General features: G+C 38.9%; 1 protein-coding gene across 1 annotated transcript in view; it reads left to right on the top strand.

The window, feature by feature from the left end:
* LRRIQ3 (leucine rich repeats and IQ motif containing 3) overlaps window positions 1–24,695 on the top strand; it is a 144,563-nt gene that overhangs the window by 96,894 nt on the left and 22,974 nt on the right. The window lies entirely within an intron of this gene.

Below are 24,695 nucleotides of genomic sequence, written 5' to 3'. Positions count from 1 at the left end.
CAAGGAAACTTCCAGAATAGTCCCAGAGCATATTGTAATTTAATTGGTTGAAATATTTCAAAGAATGATTTAGAAGCCTCTGGAGATTGTCCTGTAGCTACATAGTAAATGGTATGCCAAACATTTGTTTAAGAGCATCTCCTAAATAGTTGAAGGATGAGTGAGAATGTGCAGCACTTGAGCCATGACTTCCTTTGTCCACTCTATCCTTGTCCCAAGGTATAGAAACTCTACCGAAAAACTTTTATTTTTGGAAGATGTAGCCCAAAAGACAAAGCACTCCATACATTTAGATCTAAGTATAAGGCTACATTTTTACCCAGGAGAGGCAGACTTCTGGAGTTTTCCTCTCCCCCAGCCCTTGTTATAGATGGTCTACTTCAGTCTGGAAAGCTTAGAAGACCATGGATCCATTTTTCTACTCAGCCTCTACTCTTAGAGAGGAATCTCTGCTTGACACCATTAAGATTAGAATACCATTGTTCATTACCCCCACTTTAGGTTGAGAGAGCAGAGCTACCACACTGGGAGGGGCTAATAAAGAAAACCACCTCCCTCTTCCAGTTCCCACTAGTTCTAATCACAAAATAGGGATGCCACTCTAGGTGAAGTAAATCACTGTCTTAATCCCAACTCTCATGCCGTGAAATAAAATCCAGACTACAATTGGACCCATATGGTGAACTTGTTAGACAAAGAGTTTAAAGAAGCTATTATAATACTTGAAAATTAAATCATACTTAAATAAAGAAAGAAGGTATTATATAAATGTCTCATCAAATAGAAAACACCAATAACGTGGTTGATATAATAACATAGAAATAATTAGAAATTTTGGACTTCAAAAATATAATTCTCAAAATGAAAAATTCACTCACATACTTAAGAATATACTGGAGTTGACAAAAAGAGTTATTAAATGTGACTAGCAAATAATTCTATAGAGAGATTATGAAATCTGGAAAAAACAGAAAAATAATGAAGGAAACTGAGCAGAGCCTTGTGGGAGAATATTAAGTAAAACAAAATACATGTAATGATAGTACCATAAGCAGAAGAGAGAATAAAGCATAAAAAAATTTAAAAATAATTCTAATTTCCCAAATTTTATGCAAAACTATGTACAATTAAGAATGTCAGAGGCCGGCGCCGTGGCTCAACAGGCTAATCCTCTGCCTTGCGGCGCCGGCACACCGGGTTCTAGTCCCGGTCGGGGCACCGATCCTGTCCCGGTTGCCCCTCTTCCAGGCCAGCTCTCTGCTGTGGCCAGGGAGTGCAGTGGAGGATGGCCCAAGTGTTTGGGCCCTGCACCCCAGGGGAGACCAGGATAAGCACCTGGCTCCTGCCATCGGATCAGCGCGGTGCGCCGGCCGCAGCGCGCCAGCAGCGGCGGCCATTGGAGGGTGAACCAACGGCAAAAGGAAGACCTTTCTCTCTGTCTCTCTCTCTCACTGTCCACTCTGCCTGTCAAAAATAAAAAAAAATTAAAAAAAAATAAAAAAAAAAAGAATGTCAGCAAACTCCAAGAAAGAGAAACTCTATGCACCCAGACATATCAGTCACAATGTTGGAAACCAGATAGAAACTGTTGAAAACAGTAAGAGAAAAATAATCACATACAAAGTAACTAAAATAAGATTAATAACTCAGTGCTCCTCAGAAATAATGGAGGCCAGAACAGTGAGATAACACATGTAAAATACTGAAAGAGAAAAGAAAACCAGGGCTGGCGCTGTGGCTTAGGGGGTAAAACCATTGCCTGTAGTGCCAGCATCCTTTATGGGTGCTTGTTGAAATCCCAGCTGCCCCACTTCAGATCCAGGTCTCTGCTATGGCCTGGGAAAGCAGAGTAAGATGGCCCAAGTCCTTGGACTCCTGCACCTACATGGGAGACCTGGAAGAAACTCCTGACTCCTTTGGATTGGCCTAGTTCTGGCCATTGCAGGCGTTTGGGGAGTAAACCAGTGGATGGAAGACTTCTGTCTGTCTCTGTCTCTGCCTCTTTGTAACTCTGCCTTTCCAATAAATATAAAAATCTTAAAAAAAAAAAAAAACATTTGAATAAGAGTCTTAAAATCTGTGACAGGAATTGTGATGCAAGTGATTAACTTGCTGTTTGGAATTCCTGCATCACTTATCAGAGTATGGATTCAAGTCCTACCTGCTGAGCCATTGATCCACCTTCCTCTTAATGCATACTGGTGGCCCAAGTGTTTTTTACTCTTCCACTCAGATGAAAGATCTGGATGGAGTTCTGGAATCCTGAGTTCAACACAGCCCTGCCCTGGCTGTTGGAGGCATCTGGGGAATGAGAACCAATGGATGGAATCAATATCTTTTTGCTGTCTCTCTCTCTCTCTCTCTCTCTCTCTCTCTCTCTCTCAGACACACACACTCACTCACTCACTGAAGAAAATAAACATTTAAAAAAGAAACTAAAAATGGAATGTTAAATCTAGCAGGACTATCTTTCAAAAAATAAGATGAAATAAAAATATTCCAGATCTATGAAAGCTGAGATATATCATTGCTAAAACATTTGACTTGGAAGAAATAGGAAAGAAAATTCCACAGTAGTGGCACCAAATAGTACTTGAAATCCACACACAATAACAAAGAGCTCCAGTAAATATAATGAAGTATCAATAATTATAAAAGACAATATAAATGAATATTTCTTTCCCTTTATTCTTTAAGTTACTTTAAATGTAACTTAAGAAAACAATAGGTGTACATAATTGTATCACTAGCTCTATAACATATAAATATAATATATATTGACAATAACAAGAAAGACAGGTATAGCAAAGCTACTTGGCACAAATGGCAGATGGTAGCTGAAGCTCTCAGAATGTAAGAGAGAGAATTAAAAAAAGCTAGAAACTGAACACAGCAAACTAAATGCATACTTGCTCTCTTTTTCTTTGACAGCTTCCTGAAGAAAGATTATTTAAAATAATAATTACAAAATATGTAATTCCACATGCAAATAAAGGAAAGTAGATACCTATCTCTCACCAGGTACAGGTCACAGACTGGACTGAAGGCCTAAATCTGAAACCTGAAACTTGGAAACTACTAGTAGAAATTATAAGGAAAGTACTTCAGGACATTGGAGTGGGCAAGGATTTTCTGAATCAGAAATCAAAAGCACAGGAAATAAAAGGAAAACTAGAAAAATGAGACTTCATGAAACTGAGGAGATTCTTAACAGAAAGTGAAAAGAAAACCTAAAGGATGGGAGAAAATATTTTGAAGCTATGTCTAACACCTTAATAGCAAAAATAGTAATTAATCCTTTAAAAATAATCCAGTTAAAATGGGCAAGGTCTAAGAACAGATTTCTCAAAGGAAATTATACAATTGGGCAATAGGTAAATGAGAAAATGCTTAGGATCACTAATTTTTAGGGAAATGTGAATCAAAACTACACCAAGATATCACCTCACTCCAGTTAGATTTGCTATGATCAAAATGACAAAAAATAACAAACGTTGGTATTGGGAATATAAATTAGTACAAGTATTGTGTGAAACAGAATGGAGAATCCTCAAGAAACTAAAAATAGAACTAACATATACCAGAAATCTCAGTGTGGGGTATATATCCAATGGAAGTGAAACCTGCCTGTCAGATATTTGTGCTTTTATATTTATTACAGCACTGTTCACAATAGAGAAGAAACAGAAACAGCTTAAGTGTTCATCCATTGAGGAATTGGATAAAGAAAATGTGGCATGTATACACAACAGAATATTACTAAGCCATAAAAAATGACAAAATCTTCTCATTTGCAGCATGGATAAAACTGGAAGTCATTATGTTATGTAAAATAATACAGCCACAGAAAGACAAGTATCATATGATCTTACTCATATGTGGATCTCGTATTAAAATACAATGATGATTACCAAAGACTAGTGAGGGAAGGAAATAGGGCTGAGGTAATGATGACTAATATGTACTAAGTTATAACTGCAGAGGAGTAAGAAGTACTGGAATTTCATTGCACAATAATTATAAATACTGTTAATGCACTGCATGTTAATCTATTAAAATAAGAAAATGGGATTTTATATTTTCAATATAAAGTAATGTTAGAGGCCAGCGCCGAGGCTCACTTGGTTAATCCTCCTCCTGTGGTGCCGGCATCCCATATGGGCACCAGGTTCTAGTCCCAGTTGCTCCTCTTCCAGTCCAGCTCTCTGCTGTGGCCCAGGAGGGCAGTGGAGGATGGCCCAAGTGCTTGGGCCCTGCACCCCATGGGAGACCAGGAGAAGCACCTGGCTCCTGGCTTCGGATCAGCACGGTGTGCCGGCCGCAGAGTGCCGGCCGCAGCGGCCATTGGGGGGTGAACCAATGGCAAAAGGAAGACCTTTCTCTCTGTCTCTGTCTCTCTCACTGTCCACTCTGCCTGTTAAAAAATAAAAATAAAAAAAGTTAAAAATTTGAATAGATGAAAAATTTAAATAGATAAATATATTTACCCAAAGTAGACATTGTACAATGTATACCTAGAGTGAAACATCACACAGTACCCCATAAATATGTATAATTTTATGTCTTTAAATTAAGAAAATAAAGTTCCTAGAAATAAAAGTAAAAATAAAAATACTAAATGATATTTCATTGCACATTCCCTGTATAGTTAATTTTAGGTGTCAATTTGATTGAACTAAGGAATGACTAGGTAACTGGTTGAGCATTAGTTCTACATGTGTCTGTGAGAATGTTTCCAGAGAATATTGATGTGTTTGGAGAAAATGTGATTCTCTTTTACCCTTTCTCCTTCTCCCTCTCTTTTGCCTTTTTCCATGAGTTGATTCAACAAGAAAACCCTCACTGGATGCAGCACCTAGGATTTAGAGTTAACATGCTCCAAGATGAACGTATTTCTATTGTAAATTGCCTAGTCTCTGGTGTTCTGTTATAGCAGGAAACGATGGATTAGATGCTACTCAGATGGCTATTTTCAAAAGAAAGTGCAGAGTTGATGAGAATGAGAATAAATTGGGACTTTCAAACATTTCTGAAAGATTTCTGTAACTTGCTGGTCATAAAATGATATAACCACTTTTTTTTTTTTTTAATTTTTGACAGGCAGAGTGGACAGTGAGAGAGAGACAGAGAGAAAGGTCTTCCTTTTGCCATTGGTTCACTTCCCAATGGCCGCCGCGGCTGGCACTCTGCGGCCGGCACACCGTGCTGATCCGAAGCCAGGAGCCAGGTGCTTCTCCTGGTCTCGCATGGGGTGCAGGGCCCAAGGACTTGGGCCATCCACCACTGTACTCTCGAGCCATAGCAGAGAGCTGGCCAGGAAGAGGGGCAACTGGGACAGAATCCGGCGCCCTGACCGGGACTAGAATCTGGTGTGCTGGTGCCGCTAGGCGGAGGATTAGCCTGTTGAGCCATGGCACAGGCCGATATAACCACTTTTGAAAATAATTTGGCTGGTCTTTAAATTGTGAAACACAAATTTATCATTTATGTGTCATCAGTTCCACTCCTAGCTATATATCAAGAAAATCATAAACAAATGTCCACACAAAAACTTATATATGAAAGAAGCACTATTTATTGTAGGCCCCAAGTGGAAAAAAATTAAATATCCATCAATTGATGGATAAAAATGTTTTATTCAGATAATATTTTATTAAGCTATGAAGTGAAAGGAAGAGCTGATGCATGCTACAACATGGTTGGCTCTTCTAAAAAAATACTAAATAAAATAAGATAGAAAAGTCACCTATTTTATTACTCCATTTATATGAAATATTCAGAAAAGGCAAATCCATAGAGATACAATTTAAATTTGTTGTAAAGGACTGGAAAGAGGAGAATATGAGAAGTGATTGCTAATGGGTACTACTTTTCTTTTGGGAGGTGAAGCAAATATTCATGAATTAGTTAGTCATGATGGTTGCACTATTCTGTGATGAAAAATGGTGAAAACCCTCTGAATTGTCTGCTCTGTTTAGATTTGTTTTCTTATAATTAATAAACTTTATTTTCTAGACCATCTTTTGGTTCATGGCAAAAGACAGCAGAATTCACAGAATTCCCATTTATCTCCTGTCCCCATGCATGCACAGCGTTATCCATTATCCATTATCCATTATCCATAACTCTAACCACAGTAGTACAACATATTGTGGTACATTCATTATAATTGATGAACCTACGCTGACACATCATTATCAGCCAAAGTCTACAATTTACATTTGGATTCACTCTTGGTATACAAGTGATGACAAACATATAGTGATAAGTATCTGCCATTACAGAATCACACAGAAACATTTTGATGTCCTAAAACTTCTTGGTACTTTGTCTATTCATCCCTATTTTCTCTTTCAAAGTCTAAGAAACCAGTGACTTTTTTTTTTTTACTGTCTCCATAGTTTCGCTTCTTTTTTTTTTTTTTAAACTTTTATTTAATGAATATAAATTTCCAGTGTACAGCTTATGGATTACAGTGGCTTCCACCTCCCATAACTTCCCTCCCACCCGCAACCCTCCCCTCTCCCGCTCCCTCTCCCCTTCCATTTGCATCAAGATTCATTTTCAATTCTCTTTATATACAGAAGATCAATTTAGTATAAAGGTTTCAACAGTTTGCACTCACATAGACACACAAAGTGAAACATACTGTTTGAATACTAGTTATAGCATCAAATCACAATGTACAGCACATTAAGGACAGAGATCCCACATGAGGAGCAAGTGCACAGTGGCTCCTGTTGTTGACCCAACAAATTGACACTCTAGTTTATGGCACCAGTAACCACCCTAGGCTGTCTTCATGAGTTGCCAAGGCTATGGAAGCCTTCCAAGTTTGCCGACTCTGATCATATTTAGACAAGGTCATAAAAGACAGAGTGAGGATAGTAACCAATGATCGTAACAGTGGCATTAACCAGGTTTGAACAATTATACAGCATTAAGTGGGGAAGAGGACCATCAGTACACACAGGTTGGGAGTAGAGCCATTGGTGGTAGAGTAGAGGTTATGATTATGAAGGAATGAGGCCCAAGTACGCTAGACAGGGTCTAGAACAAAGGACAGAGTCATTATTAGAGGAGCTAAGAAAGGTGCTGTCTAAGCTACAATTAAGTTTTCTGATTGAGAGGCAAATAGAACCTGATAGAAGGGGCTTGATAATAATCTGGTGGGCTTTAGGCCTTGTAAGTTAAGAGGCCCAGACCTATCTATCTCTTCACATGGGGTATATCCTAAGGGAGGTGTGAACCTCCTAGGGGAAGGCACTCTGTTGACTTTCATGACTTGGCTGGGCTGGGAGGAGAGCTGGCCAGGTAAAGGCAGGGGGCATCTCTAACAAGAAATTTACAGTTCTGCCTGCAATGTTGCTGACCCTACTTGACCACACCCTCAGCTGCAGTGGTCACTTTGGAAGTTGGGCTGAGTGAAGGGCTTTTCAGCTTAGAGCCAATAAGATCTGTGGCTCTGACCTGGGCATCCTTCGATTCCAGGGCAGGTCCATTTCCAGTGATCCAACTCTTGGCAGAGCTGCCAGGGCTCTTCACAAGCTGACTTCTGCTGAAGCCCAGGCTTACCACATTGAAAGCCACTGCAGTGGACTGGCCTGTTGGGTCTCCTTGAAGGCAGATCACTGTACAGATCAGCCATTAATAGGCCTGCCACCCATTGCTTCTGATGCCTAGCTTTCTTTTCCTCCTGGTTTGTGTTAAAGCAGACCAGAGGATGCAAGTCAAGGGAGTGCCCGTGTCCCATCTCTAATCTTCTGTGGCCTGAACTACAAGTCTATAGTCACAGGCATGTTCTGTAGTAGTTTTTCTAAGGTAGACAATGCCCATGAGGAAAATTATATTCTCACTTTAAAACTTTCTTTCCCTTTGGTCTGAAAGGGAGGTTTTTTCTACTTACTGTATACTTTGCTGATGGCGAAGTGAATCTAGCTATGAGATTATTATTTAAGTTCTTATTTTGGCTATGCTATTACAGAAAAATGTTAGCCATCTCTTTTATAAGGTCTAAAGATTAAATTGTGCGTCCTACAGATTCCTTCATAATAGAATTAGTTTCCTACCTTGAAGAGAACAGAGAAATGAAAGAACAAGTTGGGCTTAGAATAGAGAAATGAGGGAGCAAGTCCTAGATCGTTTATGTCAAATTGAAATTAATAGCTGAGATAAGGAGAGCTGAAATTTAAAAATTCTTCTGCCAAATATTCTTCATTCAACATTTACAAAAAATCCATAAGGAAAATAATTCTCCCAGTTTATAAGTGAAGAAGCTGTGGCATTGTTAAGTTAAATACCTCCTTACTATCTGAAGTGGTAGGAAGTGACATTTTAGTAATCCAGGTGATTTTATTTCTGGTTATTCACTCCTATCCACTATCCCACAGTGACTGTAATTGGCCAATATCTCAAAAACAATAAGATGGTAGAACCAAAACATTAGCCAAGTAGACTTGGATCCTGGTGGAATATAAAAAGGTATTTCAAAATAGCTTTTGGGAAAACAGAGCAAATAAGAAGCTTATTTTGGTATGAAAAATGTGAAAATAATTCATAGCTTTTAAAAAATATCTATTTTCATATACTTGAAAGAATGATAGAGAGGTAGAGAGAGAGAAGAGAGAGGGAAAGAATCTTCTTCCCACTGTTTTACTCCCCAAATGTTACAGCACAACCAGGTTTCAGACGGGCCAGAGACAGGAGCCCAGAACTCCACCCAGGTCTCTCATGGGTGGCAGGGGAAGAAGCACTGGAGCAGTCTTCTGCAGCCTCTTGCAATGCATTAGCAGAAGCTGAATCAGAAGCAAAACAGTCAGGACTCAAATTGGCACTCCCATGTGGGATGTTGGTGCCCCAGTTTGTAGTTGAACTTACCATGCTGCAACACCTGCCCACAAGACATAGTTCTTTTCATAAAATATATTTTCATGAACGCTTTTCACATCTGTAAAAATTTTTCCACACAATGTCAGATGGTGAAATTTAGATCTTCAAATTAAGATCTGATGTTCCAGGGAAAATGACTAAAGTATCATGATCCTTAGAAGATTACAATGTTGATTACAGCAAGTTAAGCTGCTGTCCACCATGCTGGCTTCCTATATGGTGTGGTTCAAGTCATGTGTGCTCCACTTCCCATCCAGCTCCCTGCAAATTTGCCTGGGAAAGCAGTGGAAGATGATTCAAGTACTTGGACCCCTGCTACCATGTGGGAGACCTGGATGAAGCTCCTGGTTCCTGGCTTCAGCCTTGCCCACTCTCAGCCATTTGGAGAGCAAAGAAGCAGATGAAAGATTCTCTCTTTTTCTTTCTCTCTCTCTCTCTCTCTCTCTCTCTCTCTCTCTCTCTCTCAACTCTGACTTCAAATATATAAATTAACCTTAAATAAGCAGAGTAATATTGAACTTGGGTAAAGGGAAATAGTACAATTACCATGATACTGATTCATAATTCAGAAATCTGTAGAAGTTTGATTTATATTGACCCACCACTTGCCCAGACATTCCATTTAATTTTTAAGCTCTTTATAGGCAGACATGACATTGGTTTGAGTATTTTTGTTTATCAGAATTACCAGGCAGAGACAGATGTTTGGTGTACAGGTTAAGACAGATCAGTGTTCAAGTCCTGCCTCTGCTCCTGATTCCATCTTCCTGCTATTGCACAACCTGTGATGCCTCATGTGATGTCACAATTAAGTTCCAGCCTTCTGGCTTTAGTTTGACTAAGCTCAGGTTCTTGTGGGCATTTAGGAAGTGAACCAGTAGATGAGAGAGCTCTGTATCTCAAAAAAAATTTTAAAAAATAACACACCAGATAAGTATAACCCATTGTGGCTATGAGGAGGGACACTATAAAAGGCAAATGTAAAATGAGAAGAAATTATAAGGCTACAATTACCCATACAGTAATAATGAAATCTAAGATCAAAAACCTTATAATAAATGGTTGAATTTATAAGAAGTGTTCAAAATATGGACATATAGGCCGGCGCCGTGGTTCAACAGGCTAATCCTCCGCCTTGCGGCACCGGCACACCGGGTTCTAGTCCCGGTCAGGGCACCGATCCTGTCCCGGTTGCCCCTCTTCCAGGCCAGCTCTCTGCTGTGGCCAGGGAGTGCAGTGGAGGATGGCCCAAGTCCTTGGGTCCTGCACCCCATGGGAGACCAGGAGAAGCACCTGGCTCCTGCCATCGGATCAGCGCGGTGCGCCGGCCACAGCGCGCTACCGCAGCGGCCATTGGAGGGTGAACCAACGGCAAAAGGAAGACCTTTCTCTCTGTCTCTCTCTCTCACTGTCCACTCTGCCTGTCAAAAAAAAAAAAAATATATGGACATATATAAAGTAGATTATAGTTTCCTAGAGTGGAGAGTTGGTTGGATACAGGGGAGGGTGAGTGACAATGAAGGGTTTGGGATTTCCATCTGAGGTGATAGAATGTTCTAAACCTGGGTGATAGTGAATATTATGTTTACACAACTCTGAATATATGATTATCATTGCATTGTACTCTTTTGTGTTTCAGTGGTTGTGTTTTATTGTATGTTAAATATTTCTCAATAAGGATATTAAAAAAATCACCTGCAGATAGTTTTGAAACATACTAGATTTCAACAATGGGGATATTTAACTGAATTATCACTATCAGGAGCCATGTCATTGAATGGGAACAGCTGTTAGAAAGCAACTTAGTTTTTGTTCAAGAAGCAATATAGTATGTAATTCACTTATTAATAAGAAAGGTGGTTATAGATTGAGTGTTTTACTATTTATTATTATTTTTATTTTCAGAAATTATATAGAATTTAATGGTTAATTTAATGTAGCACAACTTTCTTATATAGAATATAGAGAATCTCCAGGAGAGCATTTTCTCACACAAAATATCTGGTTTCCAAAAATAAGGGAATGATGTTAAGTAGGGAATATAATTTCTCTGAATTTCTGTAACATTCTACAATCAGTCATAAGTTTAACTTTGATAGATATGACGTTTTTCTTAAGCTTTATTATGATAATTTTGGATATCTTAGATTAGCCATTTATACTATGATGTGTTTGCCTGTGTAATGAGATGGCCTGGGAATAGACTTCACACAAACCCTCTTGTGTTGTTGCTAATAAAATAGGAAGACAATGGCAACTGTGTCACTATAATTTCAATGATGTTGTTACATCAAACAAATCAGGGAAGACTCTTTATGTTACTGAAGTTGATGCTACTTCTTTTTTTCTTATATTTTCCTTTCCTATTCTTCCTATTCCTGCTTTGCCTGAATTCAAAGCTTGTATAAGGCCTACGTGCCATTAAGTCCAGCTGCTTGTGTTACAGTGTTCAGCAGGTTTGCTAAGGAGAGCAACTACTTCAGACCCATTTCTGAACATTCAGATCAAAGTTATCACAGCTTTTTAAATAGGCTTAGGCCATTTGTTTCTTCACAGATGGTTCATAAATCTGCAATACACTAATTCAAAAATATTGTCTTATTTTAAGGATAAAATATATTTTTTGACAGGCAGAGTTAGACAGTGAGAGAGAGAGAGACAGAGAGAAAGGTCTAACTTCTTCCATTGGTTCATCCCCCACGTGGCCGCTATGGCCGGCGTGTTGCAGCCGGTGCGCTGCACCGATCTGAAACCAGGAGCCAGGTGCTTCTCCTGGTCTCCCATGCGGGTGCAGGGCCCAAGCAATTGGGCCATCCTCCACTGCCTTTCCGGGCCACAGCAGAGAGCTGGACTGGAAGAGGAGCTACTGGGACAGAATCTGGTGCCCCGACCGGGACTAGAACCCGTGGTGCCGGCACCACAGGCGGAGGATTAGCCTAGTGAGCCACGGCGCCGGCCGGATAAAATATTTTAAGCGGACATTATATTGATGAAAATTTAACTATTTTTAAATAAGAATTTAAATATGACTTTAAATTTATGAGGTAACAGTTACATGTTTAAAATGAAAATTGTGAATTATGAAAACAGTAATACAGATAAAAATAATTTATCAATTTTTTCTTTGTTCCAGTTTGTCCTTTCTCAGCAAATGTCATTACCATCCACCTGGTTGCTCAAGCCTTCATCTTTAATCATGAGAACTTTTGTGAAACCTGGGAGCATGTGTTTCTTAATAATTATCTCATTTCTTTATCTCTTTTCTGCCAACTAATTCACCAAGAAATCCCACTTTCAAAACATATTGCTAATTTTTCTATCCTTCTGAAACTGGTTCTTTCATCCTGGCCCTACATATCATCAAATGTTGCCTGGGCACAGTCTCTTAACTGGTCTCCTTTCTCACACTCTTGTGTACCACATTCAAATCCATTCTAGTTATGGTAAAATCATGTATGATATAACTCTCATATTTCAAAATTCCAGACCTCAGGATAAAACCCATAGCTTTACCCTTAACCCTCAATACTCCTCAGGATCTGGTTTCTGTCTCACCCTTCTGACCATATGTAACTCAATCCTTCTCTTTCGCAGCAAGTTCTTTGATTTTCTCTCTGTGTCCCTAACAGTCTAAATATGCAGCTGACCATTGCCTTAACAATAGCTTCTCTTTCTCTGGAATGTTCATTCCACCAGATATTCTTAATTTTTCTTGCCTTTCTGATCAGAGATTAATTTGAGTTTCTTTTTAAAAATTTTCCTAACTACTCAATCTAATCATTAGACCTTTTCCCTTCCATTTTCCTCTGATTCATTTTCCCTATTAAATGTTTTCTTGTTGAAAAGTGTCTTCTACCACTTCTAGAGACCTTGGAGGGCATGTCTTTCTTAATAATTTACTCATCTCCCTGCTGTGCAGAAGTATCTTACAAACAGAATATATGAAGTTTTATGTATCAATTTTCAGTTGTATTATATTTATTATCAGATTATTGATTTAGAAAAAGCATTTTTTAATTAAATAAGGATTACTAGTATGTATAGAAGCTAACTGATTCTCAAACAAAAAGAAAAACATATTTTACAGGAAAAAATTAAGAATTAGAAGGTTTTTGAATAAGAACTTTCATATCTATGGTCCCTAAATTTCAATTGCAGTTGTAAGCTCCTAAAAATATGAATGGTGGTTGGGAGGATATGTAGATTAATTAATAGAAAAATGAATCAAAATGATTCTAGGGAGCTAGAAGCTATTTAGTTCTTCATTGAGATCATATGTAATTTTAAGTAGCTGTCATGGGGGAAATTGGTGTCTGTTACATTAGTAAAACACTGAAATTGAGATTTGAGACCCAAGACTGAGTAAATGTTCACATAGTTTTATACTTATTAGGAAGAGTATACAAAAAGAAATTAATATAGAAACATCATTAACATATAAGGATGGGTTACAATAGAATTTATATAGAAATAAATAATTTATTAATGAGAACAATGAACTGAGATATGACAAGGAACAATTAAGTACTCTAAATATCAAGTTTGTTATTCACTATCTACAGTTTCTGAGGGTTCTGTGAGGATTTTGACACTTATATTTATTTCTTCTTTGAAGTTTTCAAATGGGGATTATAAATTTAGGACCACTAGATGTCCATTTAGTAAATATTATTAAAAGGGACCTACAAATAGAGTACAGGTGTTCCAGCTACTGCGGTTGCTAAAACTGAAGCTTCACAATGTCTTTTGGTCTCTGTATATTTCAACTTCGAATAAAATATAAAACAAAATTCATGTGAAAGTTGGAAGTGAGAAATCTGTTATTATTATTTGCATTAATGTACTTGCAAAATTTAAAGAGGAGGGGGCCTGGTTTCTGGGCTAGTTACTGAATTACAGATTTTAAGACACTAACTCAAAGACTCATCAGAGATTATTTCATTGCCCTTTAATTCTCTTCCAACAGTATTGAGCAATATTTTATCATCTGTTTTTCTGTACATGCTTTTCTGTGCTCTGCTTAAGAAAGACAAAACTCTGTCTGTAACTCTGCCTGTTAATAAATAAATCTTAAAAAAAGAAAAGAAGCCGGCGCCGCGGCTCACTAGGCTAATCCTCCGCCTTGCGGTGCCAGCACACCGGGTTCTAGTCCCGGTCGGGGCACCGATCCTGTCCCGGTTGCCCCTCTTCCAGGCCAGCTCTCTGCTGTGGCCAGGGAGTGCAGTGGAGGATGGCCCAAGTCCTTGGGCCCTGCACCCCATGGGAGACCAGGATAAGCACCTGGCTCCTGCCATCGGATCAGCGCGGTGCGCCGGCCGCAGCGCGCCAACCGCAGCGGCCATTGGAGGGTGAATCAACGGCAAAAGGAAGACCTTTCTCTCTGTCTCTCTCTCACTGTCCACTCTGCCTGTCAAAAATAAAAAAAAAATAAAAAATAAATAAATAAAATAAAAAAAGAAAAGAAAAGAAAAACTGGGTATTTGAGCATGGAAGACTTTCACATCTTTTTTATGGGGCGGATGATATGTTAGATAAAAAGGTTTTCTCACAATGGAGGACTTCAGATCATATTATGATGTACTTGACACCGAACTCACTGGCAGGCATGACATCCACTCGTAGCTCCATCATTTCAGTCAAGAAGAGTTTAATGGGTGTATCTCTTTCTATTTTTTATTTTTTGGGTGCAGCATTAAAACACAGGCTGTCATGAATTTTGCATGTGGCTGTTTCATAGGCTCATGTTATTTGATTAATAGTTATAATTTGTTAAACATCTCTTTTATAGCCAGGAGGCAGGAAGAATCATTAATTTTACAGTGACTGTTAGAGGTCTTCTGGTCTATTAAGAATTTAACCAAGGGGTTCTGAGAACACCTATGTGTGTACCCAATTTTCCATCATGATTCTGATATTCTGTTCTCATCTTTCAGCCTACATGTGCAGTTACTTTAAAATCTCATTTTCATACCATGTTATTAACTACCTTATAAATCAATGACTGAGTAATTATACTCTGAATAGCCAACTCTAAATGTTTTCTAAATGTTGGAAAAGGTACTATACAAAAAAGAGGGTTAAATAAATGTTATATATTATTTTTTCATATAAATTGACAAATTAGATAAAGAAATTAGTTAGGTATGTTTGTCTCCATAGCAGTGCCAAGTGATGTTTAGAAAATATATGTGTCACGTATTTTCATGCACTTCCTTAAGTATGCTTGCGTCAGAGATGCAGTATCAATCTACCTAGTACCATGTTCTTCATTTCTATTTGCAGCATATATAAAACCTTTGGTTCTTTTCACGTGCTTTCCATTTATTGTCAGTTCCTTACTTTGCAATTGCAAACACTATTTGGAAACCTATTGTGACTGAAAAGTTTTTGTTGGATGTTCAGCCACTATAGATCTTACTGAAGCAGCTCCCTTATCAAATCACCCATGGATCTCAGGGATTGGAACTTTTGTTGTCTGTGGCTTTTGTGATTATCATTCTTTACTTGTTATAATGTATAAGAATCACAGAAAGGCCCTCTCAATTAAAAAAAAAACTTTTTGCATATATAGACCTTGCACTTATTTGTATTTCAAGTTCAGTTTGCAGTCTAATCAAAAAATGTCAGTTTCAGCCCTTACTGTCTCAGCAAGATCTAATAAAAACTTTTGATGCCTTTGAAATACTTAAGGCATAAGCAAAACAAGACAAAATATTGTAAGGGAAATAAACACAAGAAAGTTTTCAGAAGAAGAAAAAAGGAAAAGAAGAATGAAAATACAAGATGAGAAAATCATGTTTCGTATTGATCATCCCCTTTCTATACCTAAATCTTAAAGTGAGATTTTTATTCTCCTTGTAAAAGACAAATTGTCTTTGAGAAAAAGTAATGTATTTAGAAATATACTGTGCATTTTTAAACTCTACAGGCATAAAAACATACACGTAAACCAATAAGACAGCAGAGAGCCCAGAAATAAAGCTACATACACAGTAAAAGAGCTTTCAACAGAGTCACCAAAAATAAACACTGAAAGATTTTGTGTCAGAAATGACAGAATGTTTAATAAATGGTTTTGGAAAAACTGTATATCCACATATGGAAGTGAAAGAGGGAGGGAGGAGGAAAACAAAGGGGCTCTTATATACCATAAAATCATCAATTCAAAATGAATTAAAGACTTAAAGGAAGACCGAGAACCATAAAACTCCTAGAGAAAATGTAGGGGAAAGCCCCCTTAAACTAGTCTCAGTAGTGATTTTTGGAATTTGATACCTCAAAACATACATCATGAATATATCCATAATGAGACTACATCAAATTAAAAAGTTTCTATACCGCAAAGGAAATAAGACAAAAGGCACCCTATAAAATGAGAGGAAATGCTTGTAAACGACTCATGGGATAAGAGGTTACCATTCAATAGTTAGACAAAAACCCTCAACTTAAAAGTTGGGTATAGAATATTGACAGACATTTTCCCCAAGGAAAATAGAATTTTATATATAATGAAATATGATTTAATTAGTAAGAAAGGAAGTCATAACTAGTGACAACATGGATGAACCTGGAAATAATTATGTTAAGTGAAATAAGACAGGTACAGAAAAATAAGATTTCAGTTACTTGAAAGTTTTAAAATAGATTATATTGAAATAGAACAGTAGAACAATGTTTTTTTTTTTTCTTTTCTTCATACTATTTTTTGAACTCTTTCACTTGGTGTAGGGTTAACCTTATGATCATTAAGTAAACTGAAAGTAGCTCCCTGTAAAAATTGAGTGGGAATGTGAGAAGGAGAAGGAAGAAGGGTTGGAGTATGAGCAGAATGGAGGAAAGTGGCACCTTCTTCCTAAATCTGTGTATATGAAATACATGTAACTTGTATAACTTAAATAAAATTTTTAAAAAGATACTAGTGCTATTTAGTCAGCTGCCCACTCTGACTTACTGTCTCACTAAACTTTAATTACTTTCTTAGTGGCCTCATTTCCAAATAGAGCCACACTGGGGATCGGGGCTTTGGCTGGCGATTCAGGCTGCTATAGCAAAATCCCATAAACTGGGTAGCTTATAAATGGTTAAGAAATGTATTTATTATAATTCTGGAAATTTGTAAGTGCAATATGGGATTTAAGTTCTTTTGCATTTACTGATTTTGCTTTGTATCCTAGCATGTAGCCAGAATATGTGAATATTTTATTAATACAAATACTATATATGATTGAAAATAATGTATATTCTGCAGTTAAAGAGTGTTGTGTTCCATAAGCATCAATTAGGTCAAAAACTGATAGTGTTGCTGAAATAATCAATGTAATTACTGAATTTTTATTAATTATATTACTTGCTGTGAATGAAATATTAATGCATCCTGCTCTATTTGTAGAATTGTCTATTTCTCTAATACTGTTAATTTCTTCATGTATTTTTTCCTAGAAATCTTTTTATTTTTTTGACAGGCAGAGTTAGAGAGAGAGACAGAGAGAAAGGTCTTCCTTTTTTCTGTTGGTTCACCCCCCAAATGGCCGCCACAGCAGGTGCGCTGCGGCCAGCGTGCTGCACCAATCCGAAGCCAGGAGCCAGGTGCTTCCTCCTGGTCTCCCATGAGGGAGACCAAGGTTCTAATCCCGGGGCCAACTACCTAGGCCATCCTCCACTGCACTCCCGGGCCACAGCAGAGAGCTCTACTGGAAGAGGAGCAACCAGGACAGAATCCTGTGCCCCAACCGGGACTAGAACCTGGGGTGCCAGTGGCGCAGGCGGAGGATTGGCCAAGTGAGCTGCGTCGCCGGCCCCTAGAATTCTTTTATTGAAGGAACACAAACTTCATGCATTTCATAAATACAAATTTAGGAACATAGTTATTCTTTGTCCTCCATACCCTTCCTCAACCTGCACTCCCACACTTCTTCCTCCTCCCTCTCCTATTCTCATTTTTATTTTTTTAACTAAGATCTAATATTTTACACTTAACATTAACCCTAAACTAGCAAGGAGTTCAACAAATAGTATGGAAAAAAAAAAAAAAACTGTTCCTCAACAATAGCGACAAGAGCTATTCAAATTCATTGTATCTCAAAGTGTCAGTTTCACGTCTATGTAAGACTTTTTGGACTGGCTTATTTCACAAAGTATAATGTTTTCCAGTTGCAACTATTTTGTTGCAAACAAAAAATTCAGTTTTTTTTTTTTTTTTTTTTTTTTTTTACTGCTGTGTACATACCACATCATTTCTTTACCATTCTTCAGTTGACAGATATCTGGGTTGATTCCATATGTTAGAAATTATAAATTGAGCTGCAATAAACATGGGGGTACAGTTAACTCCTTCTTATACTAATTTTATTTCCTTTGTGTAAATTCCCAGAAGTGGGATGGCTGGGTTATATGGTAGGTTTATATTCACAATTCTGAGGTGTCTCCATACTGTATTCCACAATGACTATACTAACTTGCATTTGCACCAACAGTGGATTAGGGTACCTTTTTCCTCACATCCGCCCCAGAATTTGTTGTTTGTTGATTTCTGTATGAGAGCCATTCTATCTGGGGAGGTGAAACCTCACTGTGGTTTTGATTTGCATTTCCCTGCAGGCTAGTGCTCCTGTGCATTTTCTCAAGATTCTGTTGGCCATCTGAATTTCCTCTCTTGAAAATGCCTATTCAAATCCTTTGCCCATGTCTTAATTGGAATGATTGTTTTGTTATTGCTGAATTTCTTGAGCCTTTCACAGATTCTGGATATTAATTCTTTATCAGTTGCATAGTTTGCCCATATTTTCTCCAATTCTGTCAGTTGATTCTTCACGTTCTGAGTGGTTTTTGTTTGTTTGTTTGTTTGTTTTTTGTTTTCTTTGTAGTTCAGAAACCTCAATTTGATGTAATCCCATTTGTCGATTTAGAATTTGATTCCCTGTTCTTCTGGAGTCTTTTCAAGAAGTCTTTGCGTATGCCAATGCCTTGCAGGGTTTCCCCAATGTTCTCTAATGGTTTGATGGCACTGGGTTGTAGATTTACATCTTTGATCTATTTTGAGTGAATTTTTGTGTAAGATGTAAGCTAGGGGTCTTGCTTCATACTTCTGCATATGGAGATCCAGTTATTCCAGCACATTTGCTGAAAGAGACTGTCCTTGCTCCAGGGATTGATTTTAGATCCTTTGTCAAAGATAAGTTGGTTGTAGATGCATGGTTGATTTCTGGAGTTTCTAGTCTGTTCCATTGGTGTACCCATCTGTTTTTATGGTAGTACCAAGTTGTTTTGATTTTTTTTTTTTCTTTAACAGGAAGAGTGGACAGAGAGAGACAGAGAGAAAGGTCTTCCTTCGCTGTTGGTTCACCCTCCAATGGCCGCCGCGACTGACGCGCTGCGGACGGCGCACCATGCTGATCTGAAGTCAGGAGTCAGGTGCTTCTCCTGGTCTCCCATGAGTGCAGGGCCCAAGCACTTGGGCCATTCTCCACTGCACTCCCGGGCCATAGCAGAGAGCTGGCCTGGAAGAGGGGCAACCGGGACAGAATCCGGTGCCCAGACCGGGACTAGAACCTGGTGTGCCGGTGCCACAAGGCAGAGGATTAGCCTACTGAGCCAAGGCACTGACCCAAGTTGTTTTGATTTTAATTGCCATGTAGTATATCTGGAAATCTGGTATTTTGATGCTTCCAGCTTTGTTTTTGTTGTATAAGATTGCACTAGCTATTTGGGGTCTTTTGTTTTTCTGCATGTATTTTAGCATCATTTTCTCTAGATTTGAGATGATTGTCATTGGTATTTTCATATGGATCACATTGAATCTCAATCTCTGAATTGCTTTTGGTAGTATGGACATTTGATTATATGATTCTTCCAATCTGTGAACATAGGAGACTTTTCCATTATTTTGTGTCTTCTGTTTCTTTCTTGAATGTTTTATAATTCTATTGTAGTGATGTTTGACATCCTTGGTTACATTTATTCCAAAGTATTTAATTTTTTTTGTAGCTCTTGTGAATGAGATTAATTGTAAAATTTCTTTCTCAACCATGGCATTTTCTGTGTCTACAATGACTGTTGATTTTTTGTGTTGACTTTATATCCTGCCACTTTACCAAACACTTCTATGAGTTCCAATAGTCTCTCATTGGAGTCTTTTGGATTCCCTATATATAGAATCATGTCATCTGCAAATAGGGATAGTTTGACTTCCTTCTTCCCAATTTGCATCCCTTTGATTGCTCTAAATCTTCCAAAACTATATTAAATAGCAGTGGTTAAAGTGAGGATCCTTGTCTGGTTCCAGTTCTTAGTGGGAATGCTTCCAGCTTTTCCCCATCCAATAAGATGCTGTCTGTGAGTTTGTCATAAATTGCTTTGATTGTTTTGAGCAATTTGCTTAAGTTTTTTTTTTTATCATGAAAGGATGTTTTATCAAATGCTTTATCTGCATGCACTGAGATACTCAAATAGTTTTTATTCCTCCTTTTGTTAATGTGATGTATCACACTGATTGGGTTGTGAATGTTGAACTATGTCTGCATACAAGGTATAAATCTCATGTGGTCTGGGTGAATAATCTTTCTGACATGTTGTTGGCTTCTAGTGGCTCTTACTTTATTAAGGATTCCTGTGTCTATGTTTATCAGGGAAATTGGTCTGTAGTTCTCTTTCTCTGTTTTATCTTTTTCAGGTTTAGAACTTAAGGTGATCCTGGCTTCACAGAAGGAGTTTGGGAGGATTCCCTCTCTTTCATTTGTGTTGATTAGCTAGAGAGTTGGAGTTAGTTCTTTTAATGTCTGGTAGAATTCAGCAGTAAAGCTGTCTATTTCTAAGCTTTTCTTTGTTGGGAGGGTTGCTATTATTGATTCAATTTCTGTCTTGATTATTGCTCTGTTTAGGTTTTCTGTGTGTTCATTGCTCATTTTTTTGTAACTTGTATTTGCCCAGGGATCGATCCATTTCTTCTAGGTTTCCCGATTTGTTAGCATAGAGCTCTTTGTGATAATACCTATTGATTTTTTTTTAATTTCTGTGGTTTCTTTAGTTATATTTCCTTTTTCATCTCTAATTTTATTGATTTCAGTCTTCTCTTTTTTTTTAACTTTTATTTAATGAATACAAATTTCCAGTGTACAACTTATGGATTACAATGGCTTCCCCCTCCCATAACTTCCCTCCCACCCGCAACCCTCCCCTCTCCCGCTCCCTCTCCCCTTCCATTTGCATCAAGATTCATTTTCAATTCTCTTTATATACAGAAGATCAATTTAGTATAAAGATTTCAACAGTTTGCACCCACATAGAAACACAAAGTGAAACATACTGTTTGAGTACTAGTTATAGAATTAAATCAAAATGTACAGCACATTAAGGACAGAGATCCCACATGAGGAGCAAGTGCACAGTGGCTCCTGTTGTTGACCCAACAAATTGACACTCTAGTTTATGGCGCCAGTAACCACCCTAGGCTGTCGTCATGAGTTTTTTATCAGGCAGGAGGGTTTGATCAGCTGTGTTGGTGTAATCTCACACTTACCCCCTCTCCTCCAAGAGACCAATTTGCAGGTGCCAGCACCCATAGTTTCTGTATTAATCCACTCTGCTGCAAGAACCACACAAAAAATCTGTGCAGTCCTGCAGCAATGTCCTCATCCAGGCAAGCAAAGCCCTGGGTTTATGGAGCCTTCCAGAGAGATCCATCCATACCCTATGCCCTCTCTTGCAGCCAGTGTTTCCACAGTCCCCGCACACAAGTTGTGGGGTGCTGAGGATCCATTTCTTCCTGCCAGTCCATCCCATCCACAGAGAGGTGGAGATGTTCCCAGAGTCAGACACCTGTTGGTACTTCGCCAGGCAGCTTAAGCCCCAGAGCCTGTGATGTGCTGTGTGGCTGGGATCACCTCACAGTCCTACACAGGCACTCAGCCACCTGTCAGTTCTCCCAGCAGGACTCAGGTGTCTCCTCTCAGCTGGTTGCTGGGCACACAGACACAAGATGGCACAGCTGTTATGATTGTCCCAAGCGATATCTGCCCTCTCTCAGCTAGTTACAGATGTTTGTCATTGTCAGATGTTTGAGGAAAGAAAAATGTGTCTCCCTGTTTTCATCTAGGTTGGCAAGTACACTGTCCCCCATAGAGCCCCAAGCTAGACTCACACTAGGGTCTCCCTGCAGCTTGACTGCCAGTGGCTTGTTTGGGCTGCTGTAGTCTGCTCTCAGCTCACTCTCCAAAATTAGTGGAAAAGCTCTTTGCTGATGTCCTGTTTTGTGTCCATGTTCATGATGCACATCCATACTCTCTGCGTAGATCCACAGCATCCCTCTAACTAGCATAGAGTTTCCACTGCCCTTTTCTCCCTAAACTTCCTGAGATTTCACTCTTCCACTTTTTTTTAGCTATTTTCCCCTAGACTAGAGCAGTTAGCTCTCTTTCTATTCCGTCTCTTCATGTATTTTGAGTTTCCATTCCAAAACACATCAACATTTTGATTGTTATGTGTTCATGATGAATTCACATTTATTATGAAATACCTCTCTTTTTCTTTTTTTTTCTTTTATTTTATTGACAGGCAGAGTGGACAGTGAGAGAGACAGAGAGAAAAGTCTTCCTTTTCCGTTGGTTCACCCCACAATGGCCGCTGCGGCAGGCACGCTGCAGCCAGCGCACTGTGCCGATCCAAAGCCAGGAGCCAGGTGCTTCTCCTGGTCTCCCATGTGGGTGCAGGGCCCAAGGATTTGGGCCATCCTCCACTGCACTCCTGGGCCATAGCAGAGAGCTGGACTGGAAGAGGAACAACCAGGAAAGAATCCAGCACCCCGACCGGGACTAGAACCCGAGGTGCCGGCGCCGCAGGCAGAGGATTAGCCTATTGAGCCACAGCGCCAGCCAATACCTCTCTTTTTCTAAAACTCCGTTTTATGTGATATTAATATCAAGAGTTTTGTGCTTACTATTTACACTCTACTTATTACTTAGTTTTCACAATTTACTTTCAACTTGTTTCTTTATGTTAAAAGCACTTTTTAGGGGCCGGCACTGTGGCATAGTGAGTAAAACTGCCGCCTTCAGTGCTGGCATCCCAGTGGGCGCTGGTTAGAGACCTGGCTTCTCCACTTCCAATCCAGCTCTTTACTATGTCCTGAGAAAGCAGTGGGAGATGGCTCAAGTCCTTGGGCCCCTGCACTCATGCGGGAGACCTGGAAGAAGCTCCTGGCTCTTGGCTTTGGGTTGGCACAGCACTGGCCATTGCAGCTGTCTGAGGAGTGAACCAGCAGATGAAGACCTTTTTCTCTCTGCCTCTGCCTCTCTGTAACTCTGCCTTTCAAATAAATAAATAAATCTTTAAAAAATAGCACAATTTATTTAGACAATCTTTATTAGGTCTTGCTTTTGTTTTAATTTGTTCTAGTAATCCTGGCATATTTATTTGAGTGTCTAGGCAATTAACATTTAATGTGTTCATATATTAATGACATTCAGTATTATAAATTAGGTCTACTATTTATTGTTTGTTTTCTTATTCATTTATATCTATTTTTTCTATTTTTCTATAATTTTTGCAATAACTTTTTTGTATTTCATATGTACAGTTTTTTAAATAATTTTTAAAAAAATATTTATTTGAGAAGTAGATTTTTAGGCAGGGAGAGGGAGAGGCAGAGAGAAACATCTTCCAAATGCTGGTTCACCCCCTAAATGGCTGTAACTGCCAGAGCTGGCCCTATCTGAAGCCAGGAACCTGGATCTTCTTCTGTGTCTCCCATAGGGGTACAGGGGCCCTAGCACTTGGGTCATCTTCTACTGCTTTCCCAGGCCACAGCAGAGACCTGGATCCGAAGTGGAGCTGCTGGGACATGAACTGGTGCCCATATAGGATGCTACCACCGCAGGCAGATTTTAGCCTACTATGCCATAGTGCTGGTCACATATATATATATATATATATATATATATATATTTAAAAGATTTATTTATCCAAATTTGGATATACACACAGTGAGAAAGAGAGGCAGAGAAAGAGAAGTCTTCCATCCGCTGATTCACTTCCCAATTGGCTGCATCTGCCAGAGCTGTGCCAATCCCAATCCAGGAGCCGGGAGCCAGGAGCCAGGAGCTTCTTCCAGGTCTCCCACGTGGGTCAGGGGCCCAAGGACCTAGGCCATCTTCCACTGCCTTCCCAGGCCATAGCAGATAGCTGGATTGGAAATGGAGCAGCCGGGACTCGAACCAGGGTCCACATGAGATGGCAGCACTGCAGGCGGTGGCTTCACCTGCTACGCCATAGCACCAGCCCCTCATATAGACATTTTTAAGAGCAAATGATACTTCCCACCAAATCTTCCCTCACTTACTGCCACTCTCCCTCCTTCTTTGCTTATTGTTAAATTTTTACAATGATATGCTTTCAAATTTCTTTATAGTCACAAGCATAACCCCTTACTATATAAAGATTTCAACACGTAGTAAGTAGAAAAATCACTCATTAGAATCTCAGGGTCATAGCAAATGTGTGATAATTGCTATAAACATGCTCATTAATTCTAATATTAATGTGATAGTAGTACAAAGAACAAACTCAATGTAGTTCCTGGATACAATTCTAATAATATGATGATGCTTCTCATCCTCCCTCCCTCCCTCCCTCCTACCATCTCCCTCCTCCCTTCCTCCCTCCCTCCCTTCCTTCCTTCCTTCCTTTCTTCCTTCCTTCCTTCCTTCCTTCCTTCCTTCCTTCCTTCCTCTGTCCCTCTCTCCCTCCCTCCCTCCCTTCCTTCTTTCCTTCCTCCTTCCTTCTTCTTTCTTTATCCTTTTCCTTTTTAATTTTTG

This window comes from Lepus europaeus, chromosome 5 (genome assembly GCF_033115175.1).
Source record: "Lepus europaeus isolate LE1 chromosome 5, mLepTim1.pri, whole genome shotgun sequence".
Lineage (NCBI taxonomy): Eukaryota > Metazoa > Chordata > Mammalia > Lagomorpha > Leporidae > Lepus > Lepus europaeus.
This window is presented reverse-complemented; position numbering and strand designations above follow the sequence as displayed.